Source organism: Rhinoderma darwinii, chromosome 4, assembly GCF_050947455.1.
Source record: "Rhinoderma darwinii isolate aRhiDar2 chromosome 4, aRhiDar2.hap1, whole genome shotgun sequence".
Lineage (NCBI taxonomy): Eukaryota > Metazoa > Chordata > Amphibia > Anura > Rhinodermatidae > Rhinoderma > Rhinoderma darwinii.
Window position 1 is genome coordinate 279,862,831 of NC_134690.1, and position 19,013 is coordinate 279,881,843.

Below are 19,013 nucleotides of genomic sequence, written 5' to 3' on the forward strand. Positions count from 1 at the left end.
GAGGAAAAATGGAAAAAGGGGGTTTACTAAACTTTTTTTTTTTTTACACCATTTATTTATCCCCCTAGGATACTTGACCCAGCGATTATTAGATCGCTGGTACAATATACTGCAATACTAATGTATTGCAGTATATCGTCATTTTCACAGGCTTCTGTTAAGCCATGCCAGAGACATGGCTTAACAGAGGCAGACAAAAGGCAGCCCTGGAGCCCTTCATTAGGCCCCTGGGCTTTGATGACAACCACTGGCGCCCCCCGATCGCGGTGTGGGGGCGCCGATGAGCTGTCGGAGGGGGCCGCCCCTCTCTATAACGCCTCAGATGCTGCTGTCGCGATTTACTGCTGCATTTGAGGGGTTAAACGGCCAGGAACAGCGCGATCGCTATTCCTGGCCATTAGTCTGGGCTGTCAGCTGTAAAACACAGCTGACACCCGCAGGGTATGGAGGGCGCTCAGCCCGTGAGTGCCCTCCATACCTCCCTATGACACTTATCACGTACATGTACATGATAATGTGTCAAGGGGTTAATTAATGTAATTTATGTTAAAATACACTTTAAGAAATAAGTAGAATAACACCTTAATAAAAATACGGAAGGGTATTAAATATGCATGTATTGCGGAATAGTCGATAGCAAGTGTGTAATAACTATTCAAACCAATTGTAAACAACTATGGCACAAATTATAACTAGGGCCAAACCAAATCTTCATTACAGTTGCTGTACATCGCCACACACAATCCTTCCATACTACAGAGCCCTTAGCCTTGTGCCACCAAATACTTAAAGCGTCAAATATCTCCATAATATCGCATTTGATGAAGCATGCCATGATTTTTTTCCTATTTTTTCTAAAACACTTTTGCATGTATGAAATTATAGTCATACAGAGGTACAGTAGGGCCCCATAGAAGACTGAGGGTGCCGTATTACTATTATAGGCTCATGTGCATGAGGCCTAAGGCCTCATGCACACGAACGTACTTTTGCAGCCGCAATTCCCCCGAAAATCCACGGGAGAGTTGCGGCCCCATTCATTTCTATGGGGCCATGCACACGACCGTAGTTTTTGCAGTTCGTGCATGGCCCGGGAGCGCGCACCGCAAAAAGAAAGGACATGTGTTATTACGGCCGTGTTCTGTGCTCCGGGCTCATTGAAAATAATGGCCGTGGCCATGTTCATGGTCCGCGATTTGCAGGCGGCTCGAGACTGACAGTCCGCTGCCGGCCGACCAGAAAATCACGTCCGTGCACATGGCTACGGTCGTGTGCATGAGGCCTTAGAGTTTAGAATCCGTGTTCAAAAAAAGGTGCTGTCATTTTTTTTAAAATATTTTATTCTTTTAAATTGTAATTACCGCCATTACTTTGCATGTTAAACGTATGATATTTAATATTTGCATATCTGTAGGCATTGGGCAGCAAATTACAATAAAAATATTAAGCAGGATTCCTGAGGAATATTGAACGCTCTACACAAGCAGCCTACACTTCCAAAGCCATCTTCATAAGGGTGACCTGACATCACAATGGATTAATTCAAGTACAAGAACCTTAATTAGTATTGTTTGAAGCGGGTGATCACAGAGCAATCTGTGGTTTTCAGCTTTATTGATTTGTTTATAAACGGAAAATGTTGAGTGACAGCCGCATTGCTTTGAAATGCCTAAATCATGCTATATTAAAACACGGGCAGAACATACTGCATACTCCATAGGAATGACTGCAGGCAATGGAGGTCATGTATCAAATATGTCCTTGATATGATACTTTAGTCTTCCCTATGAAACGTCACAAGCTGATATATATTTTGAAAACGTTGCCTAGCATTTCAGAATTTGGCGCTGCTTGAACTGAAGAGTAAGCATGCATATGTTTAATCTGTGGTAAGTGTATTTTAGGACAAATAAGTAACATAGTTTGCGATTAGCTGTCAATATTTTGGGGGCGGGATCGGGCAATAGATTGATAAATCTATATTGAACACCATATTTCCTGATGTATTTATACTGTTATTTTGTTGGGCAAAGGTTGTAATAAAATTGGAACTAATTTTACATTCTATACTTAGATGTACAGTGATAATCTAATGTGTCCATAGGGACATTGTAAAGGATCTGCCAGGCACAGCTTCTGGGTTAACGCCTGAGTCTATGTCTCTGACACTGACTCCAGCTTCCACCACTCAGGCTGGCAGGCTTAGGAGTGGGAGAGCCTATCGCAGCCTGGCCAGACTCAGCTAGCTCCCGCCCTCTGTCTAGCTCCCGCCCTCTGTCTATTTATACCTGCCTTTCCTGTTCCTCCTTTGCTTGTGATTCTTGTCGTGTGGTTTCCTGGCCCAGCTACAGCTTCTGACTATTTGATCCTGCTCCATACTGACCCTGGCTTACTGACTACTCTCCTGCTCTGCGTTTAGTACCTTGTACACTCCTGGTTTGACTCGGCTCGTTCACCTCTCTTGTTGCTCACGGTGTTGCCGTGGGCAACTGCCCCATTTCCCTTAGCTTTGTGTACCCTTGTCTGTTTTTCTCGTGCACTTACTGAGCGTAGGGACCACCGCCCAGTTGTACCATGTCGCCTAGGGCGGGTCGTTGCAAGTAGGCAGGGACAGAGTGGCGGGTAGATTAGGGCTCACTTGTCCGTTTCCCTACCCCTATCATTACAGACATGATATAAATACTGTTATTAATAAGTCTGCTTATACAGATTTTGTGTGCGTTTGAATAGGGAGCTGACATCTAGTTACAAGTAGAAAACAGTTCCGGTAGATGTATCTCTATCACATTTATGGTGCTACTTGACTGTCAGTCTATGAATTCCTTAAGCTAGTTGCAGCGAGGCACGCACATATTAGGTGAAGTGTAACCATGTAAATCAACAACAAAAAATATCACCTTGAAGCTTTGATAAAATATAATGTACCTACATCCCACATTGCGCGCCATCTGTTCTCAGTACATTAAATCACTGTTACTTAAGTTTGAATAACGTATTTCTTTAGTAAAAGTAATGATCTTTGTACGTTTAAAACATCAGACTAAAAAGTAATGGCTGGCTTGTTCATAACACTGGAAGTAATTGTTAACTGTTTAATAATGAGGTTAAAATAATAAAAAAACAAAACAAAATTAGTCATATAGTTTGAGTATTGTTGCGTTGTCTCATCGCAAACAATTTATTTAATCGGAGAACGTCCATCGTGGTCAACTGGCCCCTAAGATCCCTGGAAAACAGCTTATTTTGCCAAAGGAAGTTGTCGTCTGTTTCTCATTTCCCCTGCAATAGACGCTACAGGGAAAATGTAGGATGATATTTAAATGGCTGTCCATTTATTACATGGGCATTTGAGTAAAGGCCCTTTTACACTGCCCAATTATCGGGAAAACGAGTCTTCACAGAACGCTCGTTCTCGATAATTGTCCTGTGTAAACAGGGCAACGGTCAGCCGATGAACGAGCAAACGTTAATTCATCGGCTGATTGTATCGTTTTTGCTGCATAAAATATTATCGTTGTCGGCAGCACATCTCCGTGTGAAAACAGTGAGACGCGCTGCCTACATGATAATAATATATGGGGATGAGCTATCAGAGTAACGAGTGCCCGCCGCATACTATCACCTTGTGAAAGGAGGAAACGAGTGCCGATCATCAAGCTGTCTCGTTGATCGGCGCTCGTTTACACGGCCCAGGTCGGGTCGTGTAAGAGGACACTAAGAGCCGCTGCTTGTTAGCAGCTGTCCTCTCTGGCTGATAGAGAAGGATCCCGAGCGGTCTAATCCCACAGATAATCTCTACATATAAATGGTTCATAATAATTAAATCCATGGTCGATGTAGATTGAATCCATCAGGTCCCATCATTGTCTTACTGGCATAAACATTTCCCAGATCCAATGGATGTTGTCACTATAATATTAGTGTGTAAACTGCTTAAAATAAACGTATTTGACGAGTGTCTAGCCCAGTATATCTGCATGTAAATGCGCAGCGCAGACCAACATCTACATAATTAATTATCCATTCGTTCATGTCATTGGAGCTGGAATTGCTGCCCAGCCATTCATACCAAGTGCTGTACAATTTCATTTAGCCGACAGTATTAAAAATGCCATCTACAATCTAATTGGATGTTATGTGTTACATCACCGTGTGCATCTGTATGTATAACTACCCCATTCTTTGGTTTTATGTTAATATAATGAAATGTACTTAGTAGGGGGTGGGGTGAGACTTGGGGGGTGGAATGATAGACGTGTTTTCCTTATTATGCTCTGACAAAACACAGAAACACTGCGCTGTTAATGGCGGTGGTGTCACGTGCGGCAGTAATTGTATGTTTTCTCATTTGTGACATTATTGTTTCACGATATGAATATTTTACAGACCAGTGATGGGCGCTTCGTAGCTTCAATAGGCAAGAACAGCAGAGTATGTGTAAATGAAGAGCTGTGTAAAATGAAGACAAACAAAGATAATCGGTATGACAGCCCAGGGACTGATTTAGTTGGGACTGTGCTTTTGAAATGTGAAGCTGGAGTAGTTTGCTTAGAGAATTTAATCAGCCACACCGCATTTCTGCCATTATTCCCTTTGAGATTCTAATAATTTAATGTCTTATTGATTCATCGTTCTTAGCTTATTGTATAACTCAATTTAAAATCCTGCACTGTGGCAATTTTATCTTCTGGCCCCATTACAGGAGGAATTCATTTTGGTTTTTGAGGTTGGATTCTACAATAGACTGACACAAATGCAGAGAAGATGCAAGAAAGAATAGACGGCCGTAGAGACGCATTTTGCACTCTAGGCTTTTTTTAAGCACATAAATGGTGACATTGAAGCAAGTAAGAAATGAAATGCTATCAGGAGTGATGCAGCCTTTATTTTTAAAAGCAATTTCCTTATTTCCATTAGTATTTTTCCTGCTAAACTTCATTTGTCACAGATCATTTTTCAGGATAATCGTATCACAGTGTTTAAACTGGAGGAAGATATGGATAGCCTTGGAGAATTCATTTTAATGTTTGTTCATGGCCAGATAGAATGAAAGCAGGTGCAGCATGGGAATGCCAACATTTGTCTGGCAAGGAGTGCTCTTTGCCAATGAATGAAGATGTGTTTTGTGCATGAAAGGCAGAAATTGTCCTTTCCTTCAGTGTTCGCCGATATTACGTTTTATTATGAAGATACAAGTATTGTTAACTTTTGTTAGATCACATTCTTTGGAGTAAGCACTTTCCTAAGAACCTGGCCTAGTATAAGCCTTTTTATACTACGTCACCCAGCTTCAACATCCAGAAATATATCCCTTTGTGAGTTAAATGTGTCACTTCTAATATTTTACTATGGTCGTATCACATTTTATAACATCTTATTGTGTGTCGCATTTCTGAAATTTATTGTAAATCCTCATCATTTGCTCAGGGAAAGGTCTCGGCAGACGGGTGCTTTAGCATGCAATTATTGCCTTCAGATTGAACTTGAGTAATAACATTGTTGCCAACACAGTGCACTCTTGAAAGGGAGACATTTACATAGAAATACATAGTATTCTTTTGCTATCCCTATCATATGTAATTCACTTGGAAGATTGTAATATAACATCCTCAAGGAGATATTTCTCTAACCTCTTCACTTGAGTTATTATTTCAACCTCTTATAAACTCCAAATGCATTCTCTCATTCTACTATTAATCTAGACATAAACTGCATTTGTACCTAGATAAGAGGCTGGAAATGAATTGTATTGCTGACTGGCTATTAGAGTGAATGAACTATGAAGTGCATTAACAAAGAGGTGCATTGTAGATAGAGCTCCGATCCTATAGGTGGTGAGCTGTAACAATGCCGAATATGGGTGTCTGATACATTATTTATTCTGATGAAACTCACCTATAGAGTTAAGAGTCTGGTCATGTTTTTTGCTAACATTTATGTTTAGTCACAGATCAACCTATCTAGGGATTTTCTAGTAGTTGAATGCCTGATGCTTCTGGTTCTTTCTGTGAGTGTTTACGTTGGACGGGTTAGGGCAATTCCGTGCATTCAACTATTTGTTTTTAGGCGTTTGTTGCCCCAAATTTCCCCTGTGCAACATGACATGCAGGTTATTCTCATGCAATACAAATGTATTGCAGTGTATTGTCATTTTTACAGACAGAAGACAGACCTGGGGGCATTTATTAGGCCCGCGGGCGACCATGACAACTATCGGCACCCCCCCATCGTGCTGCACGGGAGTCATTGCGCTGTCGGAGGGGGCCTCCCCCTCCTAACGGTTTAAATGCCGCGGTCGCTATTGATCACTTCATTTAACCAGTTAAACGATCAGGAACAACGCGATCGCTGTTCCTGGCCATTAGAGTAGCGTGTCAGCTGTAATACACAGCTGACAACTGCAGTGTATAGAGCAGGCTCAGCGCGTCAGCCCACTCCAAACATCACCCCCTGCTCTATGACGTGTATTTTCTCCATGGGTCGGGAAGGGGTTAATGCCCCACACCGTAATAATGCCCCCAACTCTTTCATAGTGCCTTCTGTGTGTAGCACACATTATTAGTGCCCCTACACGGTGATGATGCCTCCTCACAGTAATAATGCCCCCTTAGGGCCTCCCACATAGCAAAGATCCCCCCGTAGTTCCCCCTTCACTGTAATGATGCCCCTTAGTGCCCCACAATAGGGATGCCCCATTAGTACCCCCACACTGTAGTGATGCCCCCTTATTGCCCCCAAGCACAGAAATAGTGCCCCTTAAAATTACAAAAGCTAATGCTCACCAAGCCCAGTTCCTAAAATCACCTAACTCTTTAGGGCTCTTCCGGCCTGTGCAGTCGGCGGCTCGACTTAAAAGGGCATGATCATGTCACTGTATCATGCCAGTCTGTGCCAACTTCAGGGGTCAGTTAGTGAATAGTGGAGAAGGTAGCTCACACCTTCCTGCTCCATCACTGTATTCAATTGCATCAGCATCAAGAGGACGAAGACACAATTGACAGTGGTGCTAAACGGCCCGGAACTTTCTGGGACCGCAGGCCTCATAGCAGTTGCTACGGCTGCTACACTGGTGATGTCGCCACAGGTAGCAGAAATTTCTGCACCTAATCTGCCGCATGTAAATTCACCCTTTATTATTTATGTAATACATGTGTTCTTGAAATGGCAAAGAAAACTAATGTCTACCAGCAAGACTTGGAAACAAATGTTTTGTTTTGCTTTTCACGATCTGGTTTTATGAACATGGTGATTATATTGATTTAAATGATAGTGTTTATGAAAATACAAACCTCTGTCTAATTGAATGTTTCTTGATTGCAAGGTTTTAGGAGGAATATGTTCTATGAGTCAGTTAAATATTGAAGTGCCTAATTGTTATACAAAAAGTCGTAGTCTCATGAGCAGAAAGATCTATTTCTTCTTCCATATATTCTTCTATCCATAATATACATCATGTTTATTCATCGTTCATTTACTTTTTTCCATGTGCTTCAAGAGCATGTCTAGCCGATATACATTTATAAATGACTTCATTCAGGTAAAACTGAAATGTGAAAACTATGCTCCTCTTCATAGGACCAAGAGAAGACTAAGTGCTCATGTACACGGTAAAGCCCTGTGCACGGAACCTGTATGGCAGTACACATCCTCCATGCACTGCCTTATAGGCTCTGTCGGCCTCCGTGTACAGAGTGCATAAGGAGTCTGATGGGGCATGACATGATTTCATTTCTGTCAAATTGGCTTATGTAAAAGGACCTTAACTCATCACCTTAAGCAAAATAATCTTATATCTATAAAAGAATTCAGGAGTAAATTGTAACCAGCTCCTAGATTAAGATTAAGCTCCTAGTCCCAACTCTTTTTCTATGGGGGGACCCCTGAAAAATGTTTGCACATCCAGGAAATCTTTACTCCCTTTCCTGTCTTAAAGAAGCTTGGTGTAGGAGCAGGTAAGACTTCGTTCACATCTGCGTTGGGGCTCCGTTCCATCTGAGCTTTCCATCGGAATGGAGCCCTGACTGTTTGTTTTCGTTGTGGTACAAGGGTTCTGTCGTTTTGACCGGATGAATAACATAGTCGACTACGGTATTCATCCGGTCAAAACGATGGAACTCTTGCACAACGGAGACAAACTGAAACCATTGGCACCGAATCCGTCACCATTGAAATCAATTGGGATGGAAACGGAAACCTACGGTTTCAGTTTGTTTGTCAGGGCTCCGTTTCGACTTAAAGCTCCAACGGAACGACGGAACGGAGCCCTGACGCAGATGTGATCATAGCATAAATCATATTATAACTATTATCTAGCACTATATACTGCCTTAGATGTGTTGACTGCTTTGCCAAGCATCTTTAGGCGAGCAGAAATTAGTTTGACATACCTTTTATAAAAGTGTCTGGTCTTACTGCTGCTTTATCCTGGGGTACCCCTGACAAAGTTCCAAGCAACCGCAGCGTACCTTTGTTGGGAAATATTGTCCAAAATAGCAAGAGGCCCATATTTTGATTTTCTATAAGGGTCTTTTGCTGTGGCTAACCACCCTTCCTTGTAGTGTACACTATGAGAATCTTGAAGAATTCTGGAAAATATATTTCAGGGTGGTAAATTCTCTCTGATTAACCCCTTAATGACCATAACTGTTTGAGCCTTAATGATACAATTTTTTTTTCATATGGTCATCCTCACATTCCAAGAGCCATAACTTTTTTTTATTTTTTCACTGATATAGCTGTATTTTTTGCAGGATGAGTTGTATTTTTCAATACCACTATTTTGGGGTTCATAAAATGTATTGATTTAGCTTTCATTCAATTCTTTGGAAGAGCATGCAGAAAAAATAATAATACGTTACCACTCAGAGAGTAAGAGGAGGATTTTCTTTGTGCACATTTTTTATATAGCGTGATCTTATTTGTCTGGTATCCTGCGCTTCTTCATTTTGTTTTTTTTCTTGCATGTATAATGCTTTGGAATACTTAGTGTTCCAAAGCATTACTGGCTGTCAGTGTAAAACTGTCTCTGACATGGCCCAATAGGTAGTTACTGATGGCAGACCTAGGAGCCTTTATTAGGCCCCCGGTTTCCATGGTAACCTATCGGCGCCCCACGATCGCATCACTGGTGTGCCGATGGGGTGACGGAGGGGGCTTCCTATGTCAAACACCTTATATGCCTCTATCGCTATTGACCGCAAAATCTAAGGAGTTATACTGCCAGAATCTGAGTTCTCTCCTATTCCTGCAGTTGCAGCAGGAGCCTGGCTATGTATAACATTTGTTCTCCTGCCACTGATCTCGTCATTACGTTTGCAGTACCCTCGAGATCCGAGTGATGGATACATTTGTCACGATGCGGGAATTAGCACCCGCTCGTGACGGATATATCCATCTCTCGCTGTTAAGAAGTTAAATTAATGATTAAAGAGTTTGTCCAGTGTCAGCAAATTAATGTTATTTTTTGTATAATTAAAAGTTATACAATTTTCCAATATACTTTCTGTATCAATTCCTCACGGATCTCTGCTTGTTGATATTCAGTATGATCATTGGTGCTGGGATTGTTAGAAGACACTCTGATATACATACTGAAACTGTAATCAATCCTGCACATGTTTGTCTATCACATGACTATGGACAGAATTTTATACACTGGAAGTAAAAAATGAATGTTCCTACTGAATAACAACAAACAGAGATCTTGAAATCTGTCAGAACTTAGTACAGAAAATATATTGGAAAATTGTATAACCCCTTTAACACCTTCGCGCACCCAGACGTGCTATTACAACCGGGTGTGGGGGGGGGTGATGTTTGGAGCTCTCTCCATATGCCTGCGGCTGCGGGTGTCGGCTGTATTTTACAGTGGAAACCCGGGACTAACAGCCAGGAGCAGTGATCGCGTTGTTCCTGGCTGTTTAACCCCTCAAATGCTGCGGTCAATCACTACCGCAGCATCTGAGGCATTGAAAAGAGGGGGGTGGCCCCTCCGACAGCTCATCGCCCCCCCGCATCGAGATCGGGGTGTGACGATGGTTGTCATGGCAGCCCAGGGGCCTAATGAGGGCCCCCAGGGCTGCCTTCACTCTGCCTCTGCTAAGCCCTGCCTGTGGCGGGGCCTAACAGAAGCCTGTAAAAATGACGATCGCTGGTTCAAGTCCCCTAGGTGAGCTAATAAAGTGTGTAAAAAAAAAGTGAAAAAAAGTTTTTAGTAGTGGGAAAAAAATATATATATTAAAAGTTTAAAAAAAACCTTTTCCCATTTTTCCCCTAAAGTAATCTAAAAAATAAAAAAGTAACAAAATTGGTATCGCTTCGTCCGTAAAACTCTGTTGTTTTTTGGTCAACTTAGTTCTCAACATTTTTTTAAGAAAAAGTGATCAAAAAGGTCTACGTACCAAAAAATGGTATCGATTAAAACTACAGCTCGTCCCGCAAAAAAAATAAGCCCTCACATCGCTCAATCGGTACAAAAATAGAAAAGTTATGTCTCTCAGAATGTGGCAATGCAAAAAAAAAAATTTTTAACAAGATGTTTTTATTAATAAAAGTAGTAAAATATAAAAAAAACTTATATAAATTTAGTATCACCATAATCATATTGAGCCACAGAATAAATATAAGTTGTTGTTTTTACCGCACGGTGAAAGCTGTAAAAACAAAAAACAATTGAGGAATCACAGTTTTTTTCAACTTCAGCCCGCAGAGAATTTTTTTTCCAGTTTCCCGGTACATTATATGGAACTATTATTGGTATTAAAATAAACTACAACTCCTCCCACACAAATTAAGCCCTCACACCGCTCTATAGACGGAAAAATAAAAATGTTATGGCTATTGGAATGCAGGGAGTGAAAAATGAAAAAATGGCTCAGTCTTGAAGGGGTTAACATCTCAGTAGTCTGTCACCCAATACATATATGTACTTAGAAGTCATCAGCAATCTAACTATATCGTTCATCTCCCAATCCATAACATTAAAATACGATTTGCCGATTTCTTAGCATTGTTGCAAATTTATTACTATGAATTGGTCAAAAAATAATGCAGCTAAAACTCAGTGGAGCCTTGTAAAGAATTTCTGCCTATGAACCAATAGTATTAAGACGACTAATCTGCAACAAATTTTGACGAAACATTTCAATTATGAGAGAAACAATGCGGATGGTATTTAAATAATATTTACTTGTAAAAAGCGGATTTTGTTTAGGAGCCCCCGCTGGATAAAATGTGCAAACAATGTCAGTTCTGTGCCTTGACAATAACTAGATCTGTTATGTTTACAGAATGTCTGTTTAGAACATTGTTGCAAGGCTGAGTGGGTTCATTAAATGGAACACAGTGGGCAGAAAACATCACGTTTCATGTTACAATACCTACTTGCCCAAGTATTTGACTTCAAGCCTTATGATAATGACAATTTATTGTACAAGTTAGAGGAATATGCAGTTCAAGCAGAAGAGGAGCAACCATTCCTTTCATACAACGCAGCGATGTCTTGTACAAGAATCAAGAACAATTAAATACTAGAAATACTTTCCGGCATGTTTTTCAGTATTTCTACCGAAGCTCAGACTGGCTATTTTATTTATTAGAGTATTCTGTGGTGGACCACAAGCCGGATCTCCTTAGCATGCTCAATGTAAATCCAGTATGAGCGAATTCCTTTAATCGACTCTCACATTGTCTTATATTGTGTATTCATGTGAGAAAATGGTTTTAAGTAAATATTTGTTATTTGTACAATGCGTAGTGAAGGAGCATGTGTATATCCCTAATTGTCATTATTTTCTCTTTAAATGCAAACTATTACCTAGGAACCAAACCGATAAAAACAAGGGGTCATGTATACACAAAAACACAGAAAAAGGCCATACTTACCAATGGACACAGACAGGTCAGAAACGCTGATGAAGGAGAGTGAGCAGGTGCTTTAAATAATAATAGCCACTCCCACTAGTCTTGAGGGGAGTGGCGTGTGGTGCATGGGTTGTGTAGTAAAAAATAATAAATGAATAGTCTATGTGCGAGTGATAATAATATAAGGGAAATATAGGGGGCAGTAATGAGTAAAGTGCCTAAATAAATATAAATGAATAATGGGGTTCCAGTGTGTGAAACATGGAGGGATAGTGTGTAAGTCATGAGGCGCAGCGTGTATAACCATGTAGAAGCCTATTTGTGACGCCTTGATAATACATAGAGTGGGCTACACTGCTTGCTATGCCAAGCAACAACACACCATGCTCTCCCAGCATCAAAGACCCGGCTGTGTCACTCGCCTTCATCAGCATTTCTGACCTGTCTGTGTCCATTGGTATGTATGGCCTTTTCTGTGTTTTTGTCGATTACCTTGGAACGATTATCCATCATGTCTCATCGTATCTATAGTACAATCCACAGGATGTGACGTAACTGTCAACTCTGAAAAGGTGATCGCATTGATGAAATGTTTAATTGACATAAAATATCCGGCAGAACGTACTCAATGTAGTAAGCCTGCTACATACGGTAGTTATCCTTCTTCAAATAGACTCCTGCTCGAGAATTATTGGTTATGGTCTACTAGGAATCCGTATACTAAAAGGGTTATTCATTCCAAATAGAGGAGATATGTTTTGCTTGCTTGCAATCATTGATCTACCTATAAATATGTCTGAAAAAAACTTCTAACCACAGATAATCGCTTTAACCTGAATGTGGATCGTGGCGGGCGATAATGTGGTCAGCCGCTCATTTTTTCTGCAGCAGCATAGACAGCTTGAGTCCACCAAAGTGGGAGCTTCGGCTTGTTCGCCTCTCCGCTCTGGCTCATACACGGGAGTCCCAAACAAGGGACCTCCCTCTTTTGTGACCATATATCCAAATATGAACAACCACTTTAACCCTAAATAAATTCTAGAATAAAGTGTCTTGAAGCAAAACTATATGTACAGAATGAATGCTATTCAGCCATTATAAAACCAAATTAGTCTAAAACATGAAATACCCTCTTTACTAAAGCTAATATTTACCTTTCTGCACCTTAGTTCTGTGCGGCATTCAGCGATTTGCTCCAGACTGGTGAAAGCTATATCATGGCCTCGCTGACCTACTTCTCAAAGGGCTATTTGCATCCCCTATTTCACTATAATATACAATATGTAATATTATAATTGCATAAGGCACTTTTTCTCTCGCAAATGGCACAGGTAACAAATAACATTAAGGATTTAAATATGGCGAAATGTCCCTGCTGCATTGATAAACGAAACTACACTCGTATCTTGAAAATGTTTAAGCTTATATGCATGAATGTGTGCATATATATATATATATATATATATATATATATATATATATATATATATATAAAAGCTTAAATGTTTTATGCATTATGTAGCGTATGACTATTGTAATGGCAGGAAGGAGGTGAAGGGAAAGTGAGCCCTAATCTACCCACCGCCCTGTCCCTGCCTACTTGCAACGACCCGCCCTAGGCGACGAGGTACAACTGGGCGGCGGTCCCTACGCTGTCTAAGTGCACGGGAGAACAAACAGGGAACACGCAAGGGAAGGGGCAGTAGCCACGGAACGCCACGAGGAAACGGGGCGGCGAACGAACAGTCAGGACCAGGACGAAGTGAGTACACCCGAGCGGGCACGGAGACAGAAGCAAGCCAGGGGCAAGCAAAGCAGGTCAAGCAGAACTGCAGCAAGGCAGAAGCACGGCAGAAGCAGGCTGGAGCAAGCAGCAGTGGGGCCAGGAATCCAAAAGAATTACAAGCACTGAGGGAGAGCACAGGGCAGGTAATAAAGGGCAGGGGGCGGAGCTAACTACGACAGACCAGGCCGCGATAGGCTCTCCCACTCCTGAGCCTGCCACCCTGGTTGGTGGGAGATGGTGTCAGTCGAACAGGTCTGGCCTCAGGTGTGGATTGATTAATCCCAGGAGTATAGCTAGATGAAGTACCTGGCAGATCCCTAACAGTACTCCCCCTTTTATGAGGGGCCACCGGACCCTTACTAAGGGGACCCGGTTTAGTGGGGAAGAGGAGGTGGAACCTCCTGATCAATACCCCAGCGTGAACATCACGGGCAGGTACCCAAGTCCTCTCCTCCGGCCCGTATCCTCTCCAATGGACCAGGTACTGGAGGGAGCCCTGGACCATCCTACTGTCCATAATCTTGGCCACCTCGAATTCCACCCCCTCAGGGGTGAGAACGGGAACAGGAGGTATCCTCGAGGGGGACCAGGACGGGGAGCAGCGTTTAAGGAGGGAGGCATGGAAGACGTCATGTATGCGAAAGGATGGGGGGAGCTCCAGACGGAAGGATACAGGGTTGAGGACTTCAATGATCTTATAAGGTCCAATAAATCGGGGAGCAAACTTCCTGGACGGGACCTTAAGGCGCAAGTTCCTGGACGACAACCAGACCAAATCCCCGACGACAAACCGGGGGTTAGCAGAACGTCTACTATCCGCCTGAATCTTTTGTGCGCTCTGGGACGCCTCTAGGTTCTTCTGAACCTGGGCCCAGACAGTGCACAGTTCCCGATGAACCTCCTCTACCTCAGGATTATTGGAACAACCAGGGGAGACGGAGGAGAACCTTGGGTTAAACCCGAAATTACAGAAAAACGGGGAGACCCCTGACGAGTTACTGACCCGGTTATTCAGGGAAAATTCAGCAAGGGGAAGGAATGAGACCCAATCGAATTGACAGTCAGAGATGAAACACCTTAAATATTGTTCCAGGGATTGGTTGGTCCTTTCCGTTTGGCCATTAGTTTCGGGATGGAAGGCGGAGGAGAAGGACAGATCAATCTCCAACTTTTTACAAAAAGCTCTCCAAAATAAGGAAACAAATTGTACCCCTCTGTCAGAAACGATATTGACTGGGGCCCCATGGAGACGCAGGATGTGTTTCACAAACAAAGAAGCTAACGTCTTGGCGTTAGGTAGCTTCTTAAGGGGCACAAAGTGGCACATCTTGCTGAAGCGGTCGACTACCACCCACACCACCGACTTGCCCTGAGATGGAGGCAAATCGGTGATAAAATCCATGGAGATATGGGTCCAAGGTCTCTGGGGAATGGGCAAGGAACGTAGTAGGCCCGCAGGTCGGGACCTAGGGGTTTTGGACCTAGCGCAAACCTCACAAGCGGCGACGTAAGCCCTAACATCTTTAGGCAACCCAGGCCACCAATAGTTTCTGGTAATGAGGTGTTTGGTGCCCAAGATGCCAGGATGACCAGATAGAGCGGAGTCATGGTTTTCCCTGAGTACCCTCAGCCGGTATTGCAGGGGAACAAACAGTTTGTCCCCAGGGACGTTCCCGGGAGCTGCACCCTGATCAGCCGCGATATCAGAAGCTAAATCAGAATCCGTGGCAGAGACGATTATACCAGGGGGTAAAATACAAGCAGGATCCTTCTCGGAAGGAGGATTGGCCATGAAACTACGTGACAGAGCGTCAGCCTTAATATTCTTGGACCCAGCCCTATAGGTAACCAAGAAATTAAATCTGGTAAAGAATAGTGCCCACCGAGCTTGTCTAGGATTAAGCCTCCGGGCCGATTCTAGGAAAACCAGATTCTTGTGATCCGTAAGGACCGTTACCTGGTGTCTGGCCCCCTCCAGGAAGTGCCGCCACTCCTCAAAAGCCCATTTAATGGCTAGAAGTTCGCGGTTGCCAATATCATAGTTACTCTCCGTGGGCGAAAACTTCCTAGAGAAGTAAGCACAGGGGCGGAGATGGGTGAGGGAGCTGGTACCCTGGGACAGGACGGCCCCCACTCCCACCTCGGAAGCGTCAACCTCCACAATAAATGGCTCCTCTTGGTTGGGCTGAATCAGCACGGGGGCCGAGATAAAGCACTTCTTGAGAGTCTCAAAGGCCTGGACGGCCTCAGGGGGCCAATGGAGGACATCGGCACCCTTGCGGGTAAGGTCCGTAAGAGGCTTAGCGACGACCGAGAAGTTGGCAATAAATCTCCTGTAATAGTTGGCGAACCCTAAAAAACACTGTAACGCCTTAAGGGAGGCAGGTTGGACCCATTCCGCCACAGCTTGAACCTTGGCAGGGTCCATGCGGAATTCATGAGGAGTGAGGATTTGCCCTAAAAATGGTATCTCCTGTACCCCAAAGACACATTTTTCAGTCTTAGCAAACAGATTATTCTCCCGAAGGACCTGGAGCACCTTCCTGACATGCTCCACGTGGGAGGACCAGTCCTTGGAAAACACCAGTATGTCATCAAGATACACAACAAGAAAATTACCCAGGTACTCTCTCAGGATTTCATTAATAAAATTCTGGAAGACAGCAGGGGCATTACACAACCCAAAGGGCATGACCAGGTATTCAAAATGACCCTCGGGTGTGTTGAACGCAGTTTTCCACTCATCCCCCTCTTTGATGCGGATAAGGTTATATGCCCCCCGTAGATCGAACTTAGAAAACCATTGGGCTCCCTGAACCTGATTAAAAAGATCCGGAATCAAAGGAAGTGGGTACTGGTTCCTTACGGTGACCTTATTCAGGTTACGATAATCAATGCACGGCCTAAGACCACCATCCTTCTTCCCCACGAAGAAGAAGCCAGCACCTACTGGAGAAGTCGAGGGGTGAATGAAACCCTTGGCCAGGCATTCTTGGATATACACCCTCATCGCTTCACGTTCAGGACATGAAAGATTAAATATCCTACCCTTAGGAAGCTTGGCACCAGGCACCAAATCGATAGCGCAATCGTAATCTCTATGCAGCGGAATTGTCCGCAACGTGTAAACGAACCCTACTAAAAAGCTCTGGGAGGCAATGGAGAAACGTGTACGCTGCGGATTTCCGCTGCGGACTGTCCGCAACGGAATTCCAGAGCAATTCCGCCACGTGTGGTAAGAGTCCTATTAGATGGGCAGATATTCTTTCTTTATTGAGCGACGAGTGATGATTTAGCGAGTCATTTGCATTTAAAAGATGGTCTATTACATGTGTCAATAATTGTTAAAGATTTTCGCTGTTCAGTCCTTGCTTGCGATCATTGCTCGTGATCATTGCTCGTTCGCTCACACCTCATCTCTGAACTGCTAATGACTGGAAGATTTCTGATTAGACGAGGGGAAGTGGCGGCGACGAACGATAATCTTTCACTCCCGTAGATGTGGCCGATCCACGGAAACCCAACGATTTATCATTTGTTGTTGAATCATTGCACGCTATTACATGTGGCTATAATATTTTGCATTCAAACGATTATACGAAAATTTGTCTAATAGAGCCTTAAAACTGTATCTTCAATGGATTTGACCTCTTAACTGTCAGATGTTTTTTGTTTTTGTGAGGGGTCCTGAAAACTTAGAATGAATTATTGATAGGTGTAGTTCAATACGTAAATGTTTCCATTTTACTGAACCATTTTAACATAGATGTTGCTACTGTGAATTAAATGCTGCAAGTCACGTTGTCTTTCTTATTTATAGTCAAACAATCAATAGACTGGTCCAAAGCGAGTGAACTTTGCTCATAAGGATCTACTCAGGATTACAATTACTTCACTGTAATTGAGCAGGTTATAATGTTTGGATTAGAATAGTATCTTCGGTTGGAAATCTGTACTATTTGTCTAGTTCTTCGTATCATTGAAGATCATTTGTCCAAAAAATGGCTTTTTTAATGTTTAAGCAACAGTAGAAAGAGATATAATAAGAAATATATTACGCATAGTTTACATGATCACATGATTGATGGATAAATGATACTAGAATCAGAATGGTGGCACCATTGTGCTTAGTCAAAATGACATCTTATCAATTTCACCTGCGAATAAAATGCAATGATAAAATGTTAATTACATAAAATCATATTAAGTTGAAGAGGCAATTGCTTCTACTAACTTTTAGTACTCATCAACCTTTTTCAAGGGAGGCATGTGCTTTATGCTCGCGTTCCTTCTGGCTGACCTCACATTCACTGCTCGCCGTAAGTGAGTATGATTGGTCACTGATCTGCCTATAGACTCCACCTCATAGAGTCATTCAGACATGGATCACACCCCATGGGCTGAGAAATGAGAACGTTGAAGCAATATCGTTATCATCCATTTTTTGTTTTAATTGCAGCATATGAATTTTAATTTTTACCATATTCTGTTGCGTATCATGGTAATATATAATGGATACCACCATTTTAAATAAATTAAAACTGAGCAGGATCTGTTGACGTAACATTTGCAAGCATCTTCTCTAGAAGACCCAGCGTTCTATGGAAAAATACAAATGTTTATCTTTGGATCACCAGACACAGCCCATGGTTGAAAGTGACACTGTTTCTGGTAAAACTAGTAAGGGGCCCCTTCATTAACGTAATTTGTATGGGTCCCAGTTGACTGGCCCACACTGACCACACAATAATTGTATATACCAGGATTATGCAATCAATGTTTAGGGCCATACAACCCCTTTAAACCTCATTTAAACCATCTGCGGAGTGTTCTGTATTTGCACTCTGAATTAGCATTCAGAACTGGATATATTTATGTATTCCTGTTTTCTACGTTTGTATTGTTGGTTTTAGGGAAATTAAACTTTGTCATTAATAAGATGAATTATAATGCTTGTTAAATCTTCAGAGCTCAGGGGACCCGCTCTCTTCCAGTCCTTTATTATAAAACACTAAACTTGCTGAACCAGTTACAGTGTTTTCTCTTTAACATTAAATATTAATCAAAGATGTTCCGTTCATTCAGATGCTTACACACATGTCTAGCTATTTGTTCATCATATTTAGTCAACAACTGCATAATACACTGCAGAAAAGCATGAAGCAAAGAAGAGCTTATGAATATTAGATTGACATTAGACAGGAAATCACAAGGTCTAAAATGCCAATGCTCCTTATCCGGCATTCAAAGCTTGTCAAGATGAGGTGCAATAAAACAATTGCTATTCAATGATTTGCTATTCAATAATTGCTATTCTAATGCCTTTCAATGATTGAACATTCTAAGTGTAGAACACTATGTTATG

At 42.3% G+C, this 19,013-nt stretch overlaps 1 protein-coding gene across 2 annotated transcripts in view; it reads left to right on the plus strand.

Moving 5' to 3' along the window:
- PACRG (parkin coregulated) overlaps positions 1-19,013 on the plus strand; it is a 593,882-nt gene that overhangs the window by 407,056 nt on the left and 167,813 nt on the right. The window lies entirely within an intron of this gene.